This window comes from Spermophilus citellus, assembly GCF_964194105.1.
Source record: "Spermophilus citellus genome assembly, chromosome: 9".
Lineage (NCBI taxonomy): Eukaryota > Metazoa > Chordata > Mammalia > Rodentia > Sciuridae > Spermophilus > Spermophilus citellus.
Genome location: NC_138191.1, coordinates 65,035,237 through 65,052,279, shown reverse-complemented (window position 1 = coordinate 65,052,279; position 17,043 = coordinate 65,035,237).

Sequence of the window (17,043 nt, the reverse complement as noted above, 5' to 3'; positions counted from 1 at the left end):
TTAGTTGCACCCATATTTGGGCTATAAATACTTATTATTGTTATATCTTCTTTTTGGAATGTTCCTGTTACTAGTGTGAAGTGACCTTCTTTGTTTCTTCTGATTATTTTTTTTCTTGAATTCAGCTTTTTCAGATATGAGACTAGCTACTCCTTCTTACTTTGACACTCCATTTGCATGGAATATCAATTTCAACACTTTCACTTTCAGCCAGTAAAGTGAATCTCTTTTCTTTGCCAGTAAACTGAATCTCTTGCAAACAACTTGGATATGGGTCTTCCCCTTAAATCCATTTTGCAAGCCTATGTCTTTAAGTTGGATAGCTGAATATATTTATAGCAATGTTATTATGGAGAGATGTTTACAAACCCCTGCCATTTTGATTTATTTCTAATGTTTGAAGTGATCCTGTTTCTCATTTGCTGAACTACTCTTTTAATGATATTTGTGAGCTCTGGAGTTTGCTTTTAACTTGAGTGCAGTATTTCTTTAATTGATTTCTGTAGTGCTCCATTAGTAATCATGAATTCTTTCAATTTCTTCTTATCTTGGTGGGTACTTATTTCTCTATAGTTTTTGAGGATAACTTTGCTTTATATAGCAGTATAGGTTGACTGTTATTTTCTCTCAGGACTTAGAACACATTATTCCAAAATCTACCTGTCAATTAGAGTTTGATAAGGAATCAGAAGTAATCGAATTGGCTGGCCTCTAAATGTAACCTGACGTTTATTTTTATTTTGATGCATTAAAAATTCTATCTTTGGGCTGGAAATAGAGCTCAGTTGGTAGAGTGCTTGCCTCCCATGCCCAAGACCCTGGGTTGAATCCCCAGAACCACTGCCCCTCCCCCACCTCACACAGAAAAAAAATTCTATCCTTGTTAATATGTTAGGCATTTTCATCATAATGTGTTCTGGAGAGTTTTTGTTTTGTTTTGTTTTGTTTTGCTTTGTTTTTATTTTAAATAAGGGGTCGAGTTAAGGGTGTTTAACCACTGGGTTACCTTCCCAGTCCTTTTTATTTATTTACTTTTTAATTTTGAGACAGGGTCTTGCTAAGTTACTTAAAGCCTCACTAATTGGCAAAGCCTGGCTTTGGATTTCTGATTCTCCATTCTCAACCTCCCAAGCCACTGGGATTACAGGTATATGCCACCATACCTGGTGAGAGGTTCTTTTTTGATCTTATCTATTTGAGATTCAGAATGACTGAAGTATTAGAAAAATTCTTGTTAGTATTCTCCTGAAGAGATTATCCATTGTATTCACTTTCATGTTACACCCCTATTCAATTTAATTGAGTCTTAAATCTGATCTCTTCGTGTGTCTTAGAGTTCTTTTTATATTTTTATCATGGTGACTCATTTTCTTTTCTTTAATTCTGACTGAATATTTAAGCCTATTCACTTTGTGTCCAGCTTTGAGATTCTGTCTTCAGCATAGTGTACTCTCACTCAGTTGTTCTTCTGTAGTCTTTATCAATTTTATAATCATTCATTTTAATTATTTACCTAGTACTTCACCACTTCAATACCTTTGGAGTCAGTTGCTGGTGAATTATGACCTTAGAAGTTGCCGTGTTACCTTTTTTGTTCAACTTTTTTATATCCATATGTTGGATTGTATGCATCTTTTGTGACAGATTCCTCTTCTATTCTTACATGTGGGTCTGTTTGGGTCACAGCTTTTTCCTACCAAAATGTCCAAGAGTGATCAAGTTTGAGACCCCCTCATAGGTTTGGTATCCACAGGCTTTGTATTAATTCTCTATTTTGATTTAGGAATGGATATCCATATGTGGGGCACAAGGGCCCACCTCTAGACATTTCTACCGGGCACCTGGTCATTGGTTTGGGGTTTTAGTCTCTTTTATGCTTTGTACGAAAGTAGAGCCAATGCTTGAGTGTTTTTAAATTTGTATGCAGAACATGGTCCATTTTTTGGCTGATTTTCTTTCAGCAGCAAAGCCTCTATCTTAGATTCCCAGGACCTCAAAGAAAGTGGGAAAACAAACAGTAGCAACAATCAAAGCAAACAATAAACAGCATTAATATAAATTTCCAGGGCTGGAGTTGTGGCTCAATGGTAGAACGCTTGCCTAACATGTGTGAGAGACTGGGTTCCATTCTTAGCACTGCATATAAATAAATAAAATAAAGGTCCATTGACAACTAAAAAATATTTAAAAAAAAATAAAATAAATAAATTCACAGTGAATACAGTAACTTCTACCACACTAACTACCATCAGAACAGTAATGATGAAGTCACCTATTGCCAACAGCAAAAACAAGAAAAAACTGTAAAACAAATCTGGTAGCACATTTAAAGTAGGTAGCAGGTGTCAACTATGTCATCTACAGCAATAATAATTGCAACAATTTGAATGATGAGGGCTGGAGTAATACAAACCAAATTGTTTTCAAAGATGGTGAAAACACAGTTCAAAATTAAAAAGCACATGGATGGGCCCATTCCCGGGTGGAAGAAAGAAATATTTTATTTTATTTTTTAAAATATTTTTAGTTGTCAATGGGCTTTTATTTTATTTATTTATATAAAGGATAAAAATGTTTAGAATGAGTAGGAATAGCATAAGTCAGATCAACAGGAGAAAATCTGCTCATGAGAACAAGAAACTAGAAAGCAGAAGACTTGTACCCCAACACCTACACATTGATGTGAAACTGATGCCTGTTGTCTCTCAGGACTGGACACCCCACATGTCTGCTTCTTCAAGCTTCTCCCTCACAGTAAATACCCAAGAATGGCATCACTATCTTTAGTTCCAACAGACAGATGACATTTAGCATAGTAAAAAACATGCCAAATCGTGTAAACCTTACACCTGTTGTAGTCCTTTATCAGTCCAAGATCGTTCTGCTGAAATGTAACCATGCATTTTATTTTTTATTATTATTAAGACTATATAGATTTACACAGTAGTAAGTTCATCCTGACAAACTCACACATGCATGGGAATCTATTTCAGTTATTGATCTCTCCTGTTTCCTTCCTGTCTTCCCTCATCTCTCCCATTCTCCTTTCCCTACTCTAGTAGACTTTCTTTCAATCATCTATAAATTCTCACTTGATTAGTTCTTTATGTTATCTTATCCTTCCCTCCCTCTTTTCTTTATTTTACTCTATCTTTTATGTATTAGAGAAAACACTGAACCTTTTATTATCTAGTTTGGCTAATTTGATTTAACATAATATTCTCCATTTCCATCCATTTACTGGCAATTGCCATATTTTCATTCTCTTTTAAGGCCTTAGAAGAACACCATTTGTGTATGTGTGTGTGTGTGTGTGTGTGTGTGTGTATCGCAGAATTTCTTAATCCATTCATCAATTACAGTCATCTGGATTGATTCTGTATTTTAGCTATTTTGAATTATACTGCTATAAATATTGATGTAGCTGTTTTGCTGTGGTATGCCAATATGCAATACCTTTTATATGAGGAACAAAATCTCACTAAAAAAGATACCCACAGGCTGTCAGAGGAATGTGCATGTTGTCCACAGAGCCACAAGATGTTAACATTGTGAATTCTCCTTATTTCTTTCTTCCACTAAGTCCCTAAGAGCATGACCATGTTTTCCTTGGGGTTTTACAGTAATGTCTATTTGCCTTCCAATCCATCACCCCCATTCCCTCACCCTCGCCTGGCCACAAAAGAATTGTAAGGGACTAGTGTGTGGCTTCAGGAAAGAGAGCTTACCTAGCATATGTGAGGCCCTAGGTTCTGTCTCCAGCTTGGCAAATGGGAAAAACAGATACAAAAACAATACACACACACACACACACACACACACACACACACACACCACTGAAAACAGAAGGCTTGTGGATAACAAGTGCCTAAGGAACTTTTTCCATCCCTCAGATAAAAGCCCTGAATACTGCATATTGGGATGGTCTGGTGAAGGCGTTTAGGTGGTCAGGCAAGAGCTCTGTTTCCCCATCACATTTCCCCAACACATGTGACCAGCAATGAAATATAAAGCTGTCATAAAAAACATTTGTGTGAAATTATAGCTATTTGGGGGCTTTTCAAGACAGTGGAATAGGGGAGGTTACTTTCCTGGTAGCTTCATGGCATGAAATCATGAAAGCAGACAGGCAGCTTCTCTTCAAGGTGGGTGGGAAAAAAAAAGTGAACTTTACCGTAATTTAAAACTGAACATTCAAAGGAATGGGGACACAGGAGATTGGATATAATAAAGTAAGGGAAAAAAATCCCCAGTGGCACAGCTCCTGCCACAACCCAGGCCAGAAGCACCAGCAAGAGTCATTCTCCTGTGAGCATAGTAGAGGGATTAGAGAACTATAGGAATCCATATTTTGGGGAGGCCCAAGGGATGTCTGGGTATGGAGCATTTAGAGACCAAGGACATTGACTGACAAACCTGAAAGGTGTGCTGCATAATATCTGTGTGCAAGGAAAAAACCCACCCTCTCTCTAGGTGGTGTGCAGAGGACAAAGGAAGGAAAAATTTGGCAGCCATGTTAAGGGGGCTAGCAGCTGAGGGAGCTGAGTGGAGGGATTAGGGAACTATAGGAAAACATATTATATATATATATATATATATATATATATATATATATATATATATATATCCTCAGATAAGGTGGATTTCAAATATATATGCCACATTTTCTTTATCCATTCATCTATTGAAGGACACCTAGGTTGGTTCCATAGTTTAGCTATTGTGATTGATTTAAGCTGCTATAAATATTGATGTGGCTGCATCACTGTAGTATGCTGATTTTAAGTCCTTTTGGTATAGACCAAGGAGTGTGATAGCTGAATCAAATGGTGGTTCCATTCTGAGTTTTCTGAGGAATCTCCATACTGCTTTCCATAGCATTTTTGAAGCCAGTTATTTTTCATGGACTAGTTGTGTGTGTGTGTGTGTGTGTGTGTGTGTGTGTGTGTGTGTGAACTACAATGTTTGGTTAGTGTATTTTAGTTTTATTTTGTATTCTTCCATTTTAATTTTTACTCTTAAAATTTTTTTACTTTATATATATTTTTCACCTACCTGCTTCCCTTGATTTGTTCTTTTCTTCCACTATCAACCAATCTCTATTGTTTACTCTTTCACACTTTTTAAAATTTTTTACTTCTATTGTCTCTCCTCCTCCCTCATAATCATCACATCTCATGTCTCTTCTGTCCTCTTTCTCTCTACCATTTGAAATTATAAACCCTTTTATAAGCTGCTGTTTTTTTTTTCCTTCTTCTTCTTCGTTTGGTACTAGGGATTGAACTCAGAGGCATTTGACCACTGAGCCACAACTCCAGCCCTATTTTGTATTTAACTTAGATAAAGGGTCTCCCTGAGTTGCTAAATGCCTTTCTACTGCTGAGATTTGGCTTTGAACTCATGATCCTCTTGACTTAGCCTCCTAAGCCTTTAGGATTACAGATGTGCACTACCATGCCTGGCAAAACCACGCCCGGCACCACCACGCCTGGCAACTTGCTGTTTTTTGTAAGCAATAACTGATTATATTATTTCTGTTTGTTGTGATAATTAACATTATAGATATTATAATAGGAATTATTTGATTTAATGCTGTACATTGTTTGAATTGTTTGTTGGTATTATTTGTCTTTCCCTAAACAATGTGATACTGGAAACCTTCAGGGACACTCTTAAGTCCACAGAATATGAACTCTACTTCCTCAGATCCATACTATTAGATGGATAGACACAAAAACAACATTAAAAAGGTAGGGAACAAATTGCCCCAAACAAACCAAGATACTCAAGTAACAGAATCTATCAACACCACAATGGGAGAAATGTTAGAGAAGGAGTTTAGAATGTACATAGTTAAACTGATCTGCAAAGGAAAGGATAGCAAAAGGAATGAAATCAGAAAATACAGGAAGTGAAAGATCACTTCAATCAAGAGGCAGAGATTCTGAAAAAGAAAAAGCAGAAATATTTGAAATTAAGGAAACAATAAACCAAATTAAAAATTTAATAGAAAATTTAATAGAAAGCATCACCAACAGACTAGACCACCTTGGAAGACAGAACCTCAGGCAATGAAAAATATATCTATATAACAGAGAGAAGATGTTAAGAAACCCTAAACAGATTTTTCCAAGAACTAGGTTTAACATAAAATGACAAAATTTCAGGTTTATTGGGATAGATGAAAGTACAGAAATATAAACCAAAGGAATAGACAACTTTTCAATGAAATAATATCAGAAAATGTCCCAAACCTAAAGAATAAAATGAAAAATCAAATACAAAAGGCTTAAGAACTCTAAATGTGCAAAATAATAGACACATTACAATGAAAATGCCTAACATACAGATAAGAATAGAATTTTAAAGCCTGCAAGAAAAAAATATTTGATTATGTATAGAGAGAAAACAGATCTTAGCTGATTTCTCAACCCAGATCCTCAAAGCTAGGAGGCTGTGGAATAACATATACTAAGCTCTGAAAAAAATGGATGTCAACCAAAATGTCATCCAACTACATCCCGGCAAATTAAGCTCTGTATGTAAAGACTCAATAAAAACCATCCATGGTAAACAAAAGTTAAAAGAATTCACAACTAGAAAGCCTGCAGTAGAGAACATCTCAACAAAATATTCCATGAAGATGAAATTAAAAAGAAAAAGTAAAAACCAGCAAAGGGAAGAACTACACTAAAGGAAAATTCAATTAAAGGAGAAACTAATCCACACTGAAAACTAGAAATAAACTGAAATGAGCAGAAATACAAATCAATCTCAATAATAACCTTGAATGTTAATGGCCTAAACTCATCCATCAAAACACATAGACTGGCAGATTGGATTAAAAACCAAGATCCTACAATATGAAGTCTCCAAGAGACTCACCTCATAGGTAAAGACAGCCACAGACTGAAGGTGAAAGGATGGGAAAAACATACCACTCACAAGGATTGTGTAAATAAGAGGGGGTTTCTATCCTCAGATAAAGTGGATTTCAAGCCAAAATTAATCATAATGGACAAAGAAGTACATTTCATACTGCTTAAGGGAAGCATATATCAACAAGACATAACAATCATTAAACATTTATGCCCCCCAAAATGGAGCATCTACATATATCAAACAAACCCTTCTCAATTCCAAGAATCAAATAGAGCACAACACAATAATCCTGGGTGACTTTAACACATCTCTAGCAAAGCCTCACCCAATGGGGATTTAAGGAGGTTCTGAGGCAGGTTCTCTGCCTCAAAGTGAGATCAAGAGCTGCCTCCTCTCTGGAGTGAGGGAAGTGGGCAGCAGCTCCAGTCCCTGGAACATGACATAATTGCCATGAGCTTCCAGGACTTTGGTGCCTTATTTCATAATCATGAAAGGGAATAGGCAACTGCTTACTTCTCATAAACAATCACACCCTTTAAGACCCATTATTTCTATCATTTCTTTTCTTCTTTTTAAGATGATTCGATTTTTTATGTCTTTATTTATTTATTTTTATCTGGTGTTGGGGATTGAATCTCATGCTAGGCGGGCACTCTATCACTGAGCCACAACCCCAGTCCTCTATCATTTCTTCTATAAGTTAGTCAATCCGTTCTTGTTTTTATAGAGAAGAATGACTCCCATGCTAAATCATCAGCTATTAAGATGATCATTTCAGATCAGGCCAATTCACCTGCTCATCATCGCTGTAGCTGGAATCTGCTTTTAAACAGCTATAGCACAGTACTTATTCTGTGAAAAGGAATTAATGCTTATGAATGACCCTAAATTCACATGTTGAGACCTAATCCCCAATGTGATGGTTACTAGGAAGGGAGGTCATAGGAAGTGCTCAGATCACAAGTGTGGAGCCTGCAAGAATGAGATTATTGTCTTTCTGAGGTGCCTAAAAGAACAGAATTTTTTCCTTACACCCTATGAGGACATAAGTAGAAGCCACCATCTGAACCCAGAACGTGGGCCCTCTCTAGACCCTTCATCTGCCAATGAGTTGATTTTGAACTTCCCAGACTCCAGTACTGTAAGGATTAGTTATCTATCATATAGATGATGCCAGCTAGTTTATGATATTTTGTTTTAGCCACTCATAAAAAATTAAGATACCCCCAAATAATTTAAAATTATTTTTACATGGTGAAAATAACAATTTGGGAAAATTCTAACCTGCTATTTTCAAAAAGTCTTATCTTATTTACTCACCTTGACCAAAGGAACACCTTTATTGCTCCCCCCTGGATATATAACAAATGTTCCTAGTTTTATTCTAAAGGAAACAAGTATAATTCATCTTTCCAGAGTAAATTTTCCTATGTGATATAATTTAATATAAGAACTGTATTCTGATGAACATTAATGCACTGAGACACTGTGTATATTCATTGCCTATTCAACAATTATCAAACAAACACATTTGTGCTCATTTAACTAGATTTTGTTTCCATTGTCTCTATGCCAAAAGTTCCTGACATAGAGACAATGGAAACAAAATCTAGTTAAATGAGCACAAATATACATGCAAGGCTTTTACTGGGGTGTAGGCCTAAGGGAGAAAAGTGATTTAGCTGAAGTGAGATCTCAGTAATCAAGTACCAGGCTGCATTCTGAGAAAAATGACCCACAAGCTTTTATTAATTTTCTGGAGTGGCCTCAAATCTGGTTGTTTTCCATTGACCAGAGACACCTTTTCAAAAAAATATTTCTTCTTGTACCAGAGACTCAGAGCACCAGGTGGTCACCTTCAACTTGTGCTAGGAACTGCTGAGTGACTCAGGTGCCATCATACTGTGCAATCATCCTGGCCTTGTCCTTCAGTCTGGGTCTGATAATAGGCTGAAGGACTTTGCATGTTTGGGCTGCTGTAGCTGATGAAAAAGCACAAGGGTGGAGTAGAGGAAAACACAAACCAGCTCCCACAGGCAATATGTCTGTATGCAGAGCTGAGGATAATCTTACCAAAAATTCAGTGATGAGTCAGTTTTCAGCAAAAGCAGCCTTCATTATCATCATGACCCACATGTCAGAGGTGTTATCCACAGCAAACTAGTGGGACACTAATAATGTATTGTCCAGCTGTGTGACCTCCAAAATAAATGATGAATAAGAACAAGTGAAGCTGGAGGTTTTAATTAGGTTTTTTTTTCCCCAGCTTCACTTGTTCTTAAAAATCTCATATAAACATTCTGCTTCTAGTTTTAACAGGGTCTTATAATGGGTATGTTAGAACTAGTCCAAGGGTAGAGATGCCATCTGCCATGCTACAAAGAGCAAATATTTATTGCAATCAGGGTTTTATTTCATTGTCCCATTCTTTTTCTCCCACCAAGGTGGTTCCAACTGTCTCAAAAGAATCACAACACAGGGCTGGGGATATAGCTCAGTTGGTAGAGTGCTTGCCTAGCATGCACAAGAACCTGGGTTCAATCCCCAGCACTATACACACAAAAAAATTGCAGCACATAATAACCAGCAGAAAGTATTTTATGAATAAGTGATTTTGTTCTTCAAAGGGATATTTCTTTTTTGCTATGCATGTTTTTTCTATAATAAAATCATTTGTGTATAAAATTCACACTACTCAGGAAAGCATACTAGTGTCAAATAATTATGAATAAAAACTATGAGCTGAAACTACTGTTTAATTTTGAGTATACACTCTTCTACATTTTTATTATTGATTTAAAAATAATAAATATGTTAATTATATATATATATATTCAATACATAGTATATATACTATGTGTATATATACTATGTATTAAAATAATTCAACATGTGGTATATATGTGCCATATACAATATATATACACAATGGATTATATAGTGTATGTATGTTATATATATATACATACATATATATATGTATGTGTATATATATATATATATAGTGTATATATATATATATATATATATATGTGTGTGTGTGTGTGTGTGTTACGTACACACACACACACACACAATGTATTGAATTATCCTCAATCTCTCCCTGAAGACTTTGGAAGTAAGATTGAGGCAGGAATTGCATTCTATGATTTAGGTGAAACAAGTCAGAAGTAACCAACTTTACAAAGTGAAAGAATGAAAACTTAGTGTTTATGCTGTATATTTGTATCTCAAGGACCTCACAAGTTTTATCATGAACTCTTTGAGTGACAGGGATTGAAATGCTAACATAATAAACACTCTGTTACTGCATTTGTAATGAAAAATGTTTTCTCCTTTTAACTTCATAAACTTTTCAAAATTATCCAATCATCAAGCTTTGGTTAAAGGAGATTTGCCTAGAATTGTGTATATAATTATAATATTCCATATGGAGCGGAATTCAGAGAAAAAACAAGGCACATTCATCAGAGACTGTTCTGTGATGGAGGCTTCATTTCCTGAAATAATCTAAAGCTACATGCAGCTGATGTGCATGGAGGTAATAACCAAGATTGAAATTCCTCACACATGAAAATGATTAATGTTGGAAGTGATGGAAATGCTTACTACCTTGATTATTAAATTTGAAAAGGAAAGCCAGGAAGGACAAACCAGTGACTAACAAGATTATATATCAATAGAAGATGGAGGTGGAAATGGGGTAGAAAGAAGAGAAAGACAACTAGAATTGGAATAAAGTGGTAAGATGTAGTGACATTTTTCTAACTACATCTTTTGAAATCTCTGATTTATTTTATTTTATTTTTTTTATTTTGAGTACTGGGGATTGAATCAGGGATGTTTTATCAGTGAGCTACATCTCCAGTCCTTTTTATCTTTTATTTTGTGACAGGGTCTCACTATGCTTAACTTTGCATTTTAGAACCGTGATATAGTAAAAAAATAAATAAATAAATGCAAACTGAAAATCAACTAAGACACAAAAAATGGAGGAGCCCCAAGTGGAACAGACACAGTAATGAATGAATCTTTCTGAACTACAAGTGAATTAACACCACAGTAGTTGAAGAAGAAACAAGCTGTCTAAGCAACTTTGGAATACAGTGTTTTGACCAATTGCATACACACATATACCAAAAGAACTGTCCACTATTAGTGTAACTCTGGTTAGTAAATTTGTTTCTTATAGAGTTTTAGGTCAACAACTTTGAAATTACTTTCTGTGTAAGCTAGACTTGAGCAAATAGTTAAACTTATTGTATATAATAACAACCAACACTCTCATAGAAAGAGGAGTTAAAAATAAAGAGTGGGGGAAAACTTGAATGAGTTTAGTTGTGCTGGATTGGAAATGAAAATATTAGAAACTCAAATTATATATGACAATTCATAGATACAAAGTTCATATAGATGTTTGTATGCTCATGCTAGGGTGTATGGGCATACACACACACAGACAGACACACATTTCATCTCTCCTTCTGAGAGGGTCTGGAAACAATGATTATAATTAGTGGGATATTCTGGGATTAATATCAAGTTTCCCATGATGTTTACCAACTCAATACTTTGTGTTATTAGTGTTTCCATATTCCCATTTTTACACTACATTTTCTCCTCCCAATTGTCTTCCTGTCATCACATCCCAAATAAACCACATGCATTCACATCTTTTTCTCTTGCAGGAGGAATTCAAACAAAACCCCTTTATCTCCACAGGCGCTTAAGACCTTTGATCTCTCATATCATTCCAAGATAGAAACTTGGGAGTAAAGGGAGAGATCCTGAGCCTCAAATCAAACACCTATGAACCATTGCAATGCAACAAGTATACAGGAAGAATCACAATTCCTGAACATATGCCCTTGGCCCACACCCTTTATCCATGCTCTTTTAACATGATGCAGAAACAGGCACAAAAGTAGGTTGGTCCACCCTAGATCCAACTCTAGTTCAACCTCTAGCACGTGTGCTCTATAAATATTGATACCCCACACCAAGGGGCTGCTGTGTCCCCCTCTGGAGAGAGCCTTCACTCTCCTTTGAATATGCATTTCTTCTTTTACCCAAAAGGCATCTCTCTTGAGATTGCTCCAATTTTCCCTTGAATATAGATCTGCTCTTCTAACTAAACCTCTGTTTTTGCCAGGCATGTGTTTAAACCCCTTTCCCATCACTTATGACAAGAACCTTGCTGGTTCTGAGACAAGTTTCCTGTATTTTCTGCTAACTGCTAAGACCCTTCTTCAAAGACATGTCCCCTCCTAGGACAATTGCAGTGAAACTTTTCAGAAACTACATTATAGCCAATGTGTGTGAGGGAACATAGAGTGGCATCATTATTGTTGAGTGCATTTGGTACATTTGCATGTGGATTTCTGCCTATCTTTTAATTTTTATTATATATTTTATATTAAATTGAAAAATCTCTGTAAGTTTTATATTAATATCAATATATTTCCATAAATTTCACATTGACATCAATAAATTGCTTTTCATTGGAAAAATCTAATCATGAACATGTTACTGAATAAATTATGTTTTTGAGTTACTACATATTAGGAGGGCCTGAGAACTCTTCTCTCAAGTATGGCTTGTGATACATGCATGACAACTGTGTTATTCTTTAATCCATGGTTAGAATGAACAAGCCTGTTCCTGGTGAATGTAGACAGAAAGGTCTGTCTTTGTAATCATTATCTTTGCCTTTTCCTATCCCACTAGGCTAACTGGACTCACCACCATGATGCATAGCTGAATAGACTTCCTTGCTCACTCACAGAAGCTGGCAGACCTGGGCAGCTATTCCCCAAGCAAACCACATTCTCCTGCAATAGAGATGACTATACTCCTTCACCACCTGTTCATCTTTGGCTTATGTGAGCAATGTGGCCTGTGCTCTGATATTGGGAGTTGGACTATTAGTTGTGCGGACCTGTGATCACATTGCCAAGACACCCAGGCAAGAGCTCTCATGGGTGAAAAACAGAGGAGGAAACATACTCTCTTTCAACACCTCAGCTTAAAAAGCTCTCAGATTTTTATATGCTATTTGACCTAGGTGACACTAGAAAAAGGCACTCAGATTTGGGTGGGGAATGGATCCACTACCCCTTAAGACAACCATACTAGGGTGGTGATCACACTCTGCATGTTGTAGCATCCATTTACCCAAACCAAGGGCCAGCACATGAGCCAAATCTGCCTTCTGCCTGCTATTGTAAATAAGGTGCTATAGGAACACAGTCACTCCCATTTATTTTCTGCTGATGCTCTAGAAAATTGGTCACAATAGAGACCTTATGGCTTAAAATAGTACTGCATTGCCTTTAAAAAAAAACAATAGCATAGATAAGGAAGGTGATAGTGGGGAAGGAATAGAGGACAGAAACTACCCTCTGCCCTCAAATAAGGCCTGCTTCCTCAGGGGTTTTCCTATTTCATCTCTCATCTTCCTCTTTGAACTGATTAATTTCTTCATTCCATGAATAGGTACACTCAATAACTTTCTTGACTATATAAAGGCCTTGTATTTGGGCCAATTGTCTATGTTTCTGTAAAAAAGGGACACCTGTTTTGGGAGAGATTCTATATCAGGGAAGCATAAAAATCTTGAGAAAAATGTTAACAGTGAATATCTCTGAATAAATTAAATTAGATGTTATTCACTTTATCTTATCTTTATTGTCTAGATAATTTACTAATAAGCAATTACCTGTTTAATGTTCCTTATTTTATGAAAAAATATGTTAAAATTTACTAAAAGTCTTTATTAATAAAACTTCTAGGAATTTCCATTAAGTAAATAATGTTTTAAAAGAAGAAATGATTTGAAATAATATCTTTGTAAACATTTATGCCATGGATTTTCTATATTCCTTGTGTGTTCAGGAATCTTAAGGCAGCCTGAGAGATGAATCCAGAAAGGATCCCGTGAAAGCTTCCAAGACAAGGACAAATAAAACCTGGCAGGATTGTGTTGCCTGGGTATAACAGTGGAGTGTCTGTGGCTTTTCTGACCTCTCACCTCTGCACCAAACATCCATATTTGAGCTCTGCTCAGATGTTCCAGACATGCCTTTGCTACCTTTAATGATGCCAACTTCTAGGCAGGAACTTTGGGGGCAAGTACCAGCACTTTCTGGCAAAGAAGCTGCTAAGTTGTCTTCTTGTTTCAGATAAGGCCTGCCAGAGAAAACCACAAGGCATCATTTAAACCAGCCAAAATCACCACGTAGTCATTTCTCTAGGTAGCCTAGAGTAAACTTTCCACATTATAATCCCATTATAATTCTAAATTCTCCGTCATCCCAAAGGTGTCCTGGGAACATTTGAATGTAAGAGGCAGCATGGTCTCTAACTGAGCATGCTCAGAAATGTGCCCATCTCTCAAGTGATGATGCCGGAGTCTTTCCAATATGAATATGCATAAGTTTCTACAATAAAACAGACAGTGTTTTGGATAATATCCCCAGTGCTCTCTTTACTGGCTGTGAGTACTAGGGCTTCCTTTGCTCTTATCTCCTGGTTGTGCTTTTTGGCTCTGAGTTCACTAACGAGCAAACCCATTCTAATCAGTGAAAAAAACAGTATAAATTATTCACTTTCAATTTCAGTTTTACTGCAGCATTCTATTTGTGGAAAGGATGAGTTTTCTAAGTATTTTTATGTTTTTCTTTTGTTTGTTTTTATAGCTATGTAAAGGGTGGCAGACAAGTGGAAGAGAGAAAAACAGCAAGGAGTGAGTGTGAGGCAGCTGAGAACTGCGCTGGAACCTCTGGTGCTGGGAGAAGGCTTTTTTTTTAAAAAAAAAAAAAACATGCAATTCAGTCTTTACCTTGACTTTATTTATCATTTTTACATTATTAGTTCAAATTCATAATTTTTATTAGTTCAAAATAACTTCATAGTCAAAACTTTGTATGTGCATGTGTGATGTTTGTTTCTCACAGGGACCTCAGAGTCCCCTGTAGCATTTGTTAGGTGTAAATACTTAGGCCTTGGAATCTAGATTTTAATTAAAAAAAATTTTGATAGTGAGGATTGCACCCAGAATCTTTGTACTACTGAGCCACATATCAAGTGCTTAGTTTTTAAATTACGAGTCAGGGTCTCACTACATTGCTGAGGCTGCCCTCAAATTTATGAACCTCCTGTCTCAGCCTCTCAAGTTGTTCGGATTATGTGTGCACCACAGCACTAGGAATTCTTTTTTTTTTTGGTGGTGGTGGTGCTGGGGACCTCTTGCATGCTAGGTAATCACTGTACTACTGAGACACATGGCTAGCTGGGAATCTACATTTTAACAATAGCTTAGAGTGAATCTTATGTATAATGAAAAACATTTTGAACGGGATCAAATAGAATAATTTGAATTTAAAAGTCCCAGGCTTCATTTAAAGCCAAGAGACCAGAGATGTATCTAAAGTTGATTGCAGTTAACAGCTACATCATCCTAGGCCTGCCTTTGATCTTACTTCAGAGAAGGGAGCACACAGTTCCAGGAATTATAATGTAGGTGCTAGGAATTCACGTTTTACCTCCATATGCCCCACTCCTTATACTGAAGAAGCAGACAAGAGGTTGTCATACAGGAACAGTATGTTTGAACTTGACTACTATTCTGTCTGCTGAAAAATTTAATGGTAATTTTTTTTTTGTAATTCATAGTATACAGATTTTGTTGAAATATATAATCTAATGGGCCCATTTGCTTATTGTAATTATAATTTAATTTTCATCTAACTTGACATTTAGTGAATTCATATTTTGTGTTTCATACTATGCTAAGATATGTTTGTGGTGTCTCATTTAACAATCAGATTCAACCTTAATTTTACTCACATTAGCTCTATAATTATCCTAAAGAACTTAGGCTCAACTAAAGGAAACTCTTTGATAAAGTCCACTCTAGTAGTAAATGATAGAGCTGATAATTTTGATGGCACTAGATGCATCTTGAATATTTAACAAATAATTATAAAACTGAATATAGGTGACATTTCTATGCAACATTATGCTTGCATATTCCAAGAATGAAAAAAATAAGCAGTTATCATAGAAAAGCATTTTAAAGTAGTGAAAACAAAAAATGTGCCAGGAGATGCATGGGATAAGTAATTAGACACAGAGCAGTTCATTTTTTACATTAAACTTTTATCTAAAAATAAATGACAATGAAATCTCCTATGCCTTCCCCTTTGTTTCACTAAAGAGATACAATATTATATGCATTTTAATTCTCATCCATGGGAGTAGGTTGCAGAGAACTGGATCCTTCTCAGTCAATTAGTACAGGCTGTATCTGAATTCTTAAAATTCCAGACATTCTCCTGCATCCCCATCTCTTTATGTTTATTTGTTTGAGAATGGATCTCACTATGTTCCCCACCCTGGTCTCAGGGGCTCAAGTTGATTCTCTTGTCTCTGTTCAAGCCTCATTCCCAGGGCTTCCAGCCCTCATTCCCAACACTCCTCTAATCCTGGAAATAAAAGTGCACTTAAGTCACACTGGTGCATTCAAGAATATGTTTTGGTCATTCCAAAGCTAGTGCAAGCTATTGATCAAAGAACTTCTAGCATAATCAATGTCTTTGAGGAGGATTTTCTTCCAGGTGGTTGTTATAGCATAGCACAGAGAAATAGATTTTCATAATATCCAAGATTATTATTTTTTCTTCTTCTTTCTCTTCTTCCTCTCCTCCTCCTCCTCCTCCTCCTCCTCTTCCTCCTCCTCCTGCTCCTCCTCCTCCTGCTCCTCCTCCTCCTTTTGCTGGTAAACTGTACATTGCAAAATTTACTGGATTAAGAATTCTCTGTACTTTTTCAGAGTACAGTTTGGGGACATGAGTGTTTCACATTGTTGTGCGACTACTCCCACTAAACATTTCCAGCACTTTTTCAACAATCCAGACCTAAACTCTGTACCTTTTAAATAGTGATCCCCCATTCTTCCTCCCAACAGCACATAATAATCGCTACTCTACTTTTTCTGTTAGATGTATTGAGCTTTATCAGGTACCTCACATAAGCAGAAGTATATATTTGTCTTTCTGTGTCTGGGTTATATCACTTAGCATCATGTCCTTAAAATTCATCAATGTTGGGGTATGTGTCAGGGCTTCACCTCTTTTTATGGGTGATTACATTCCATTGTAC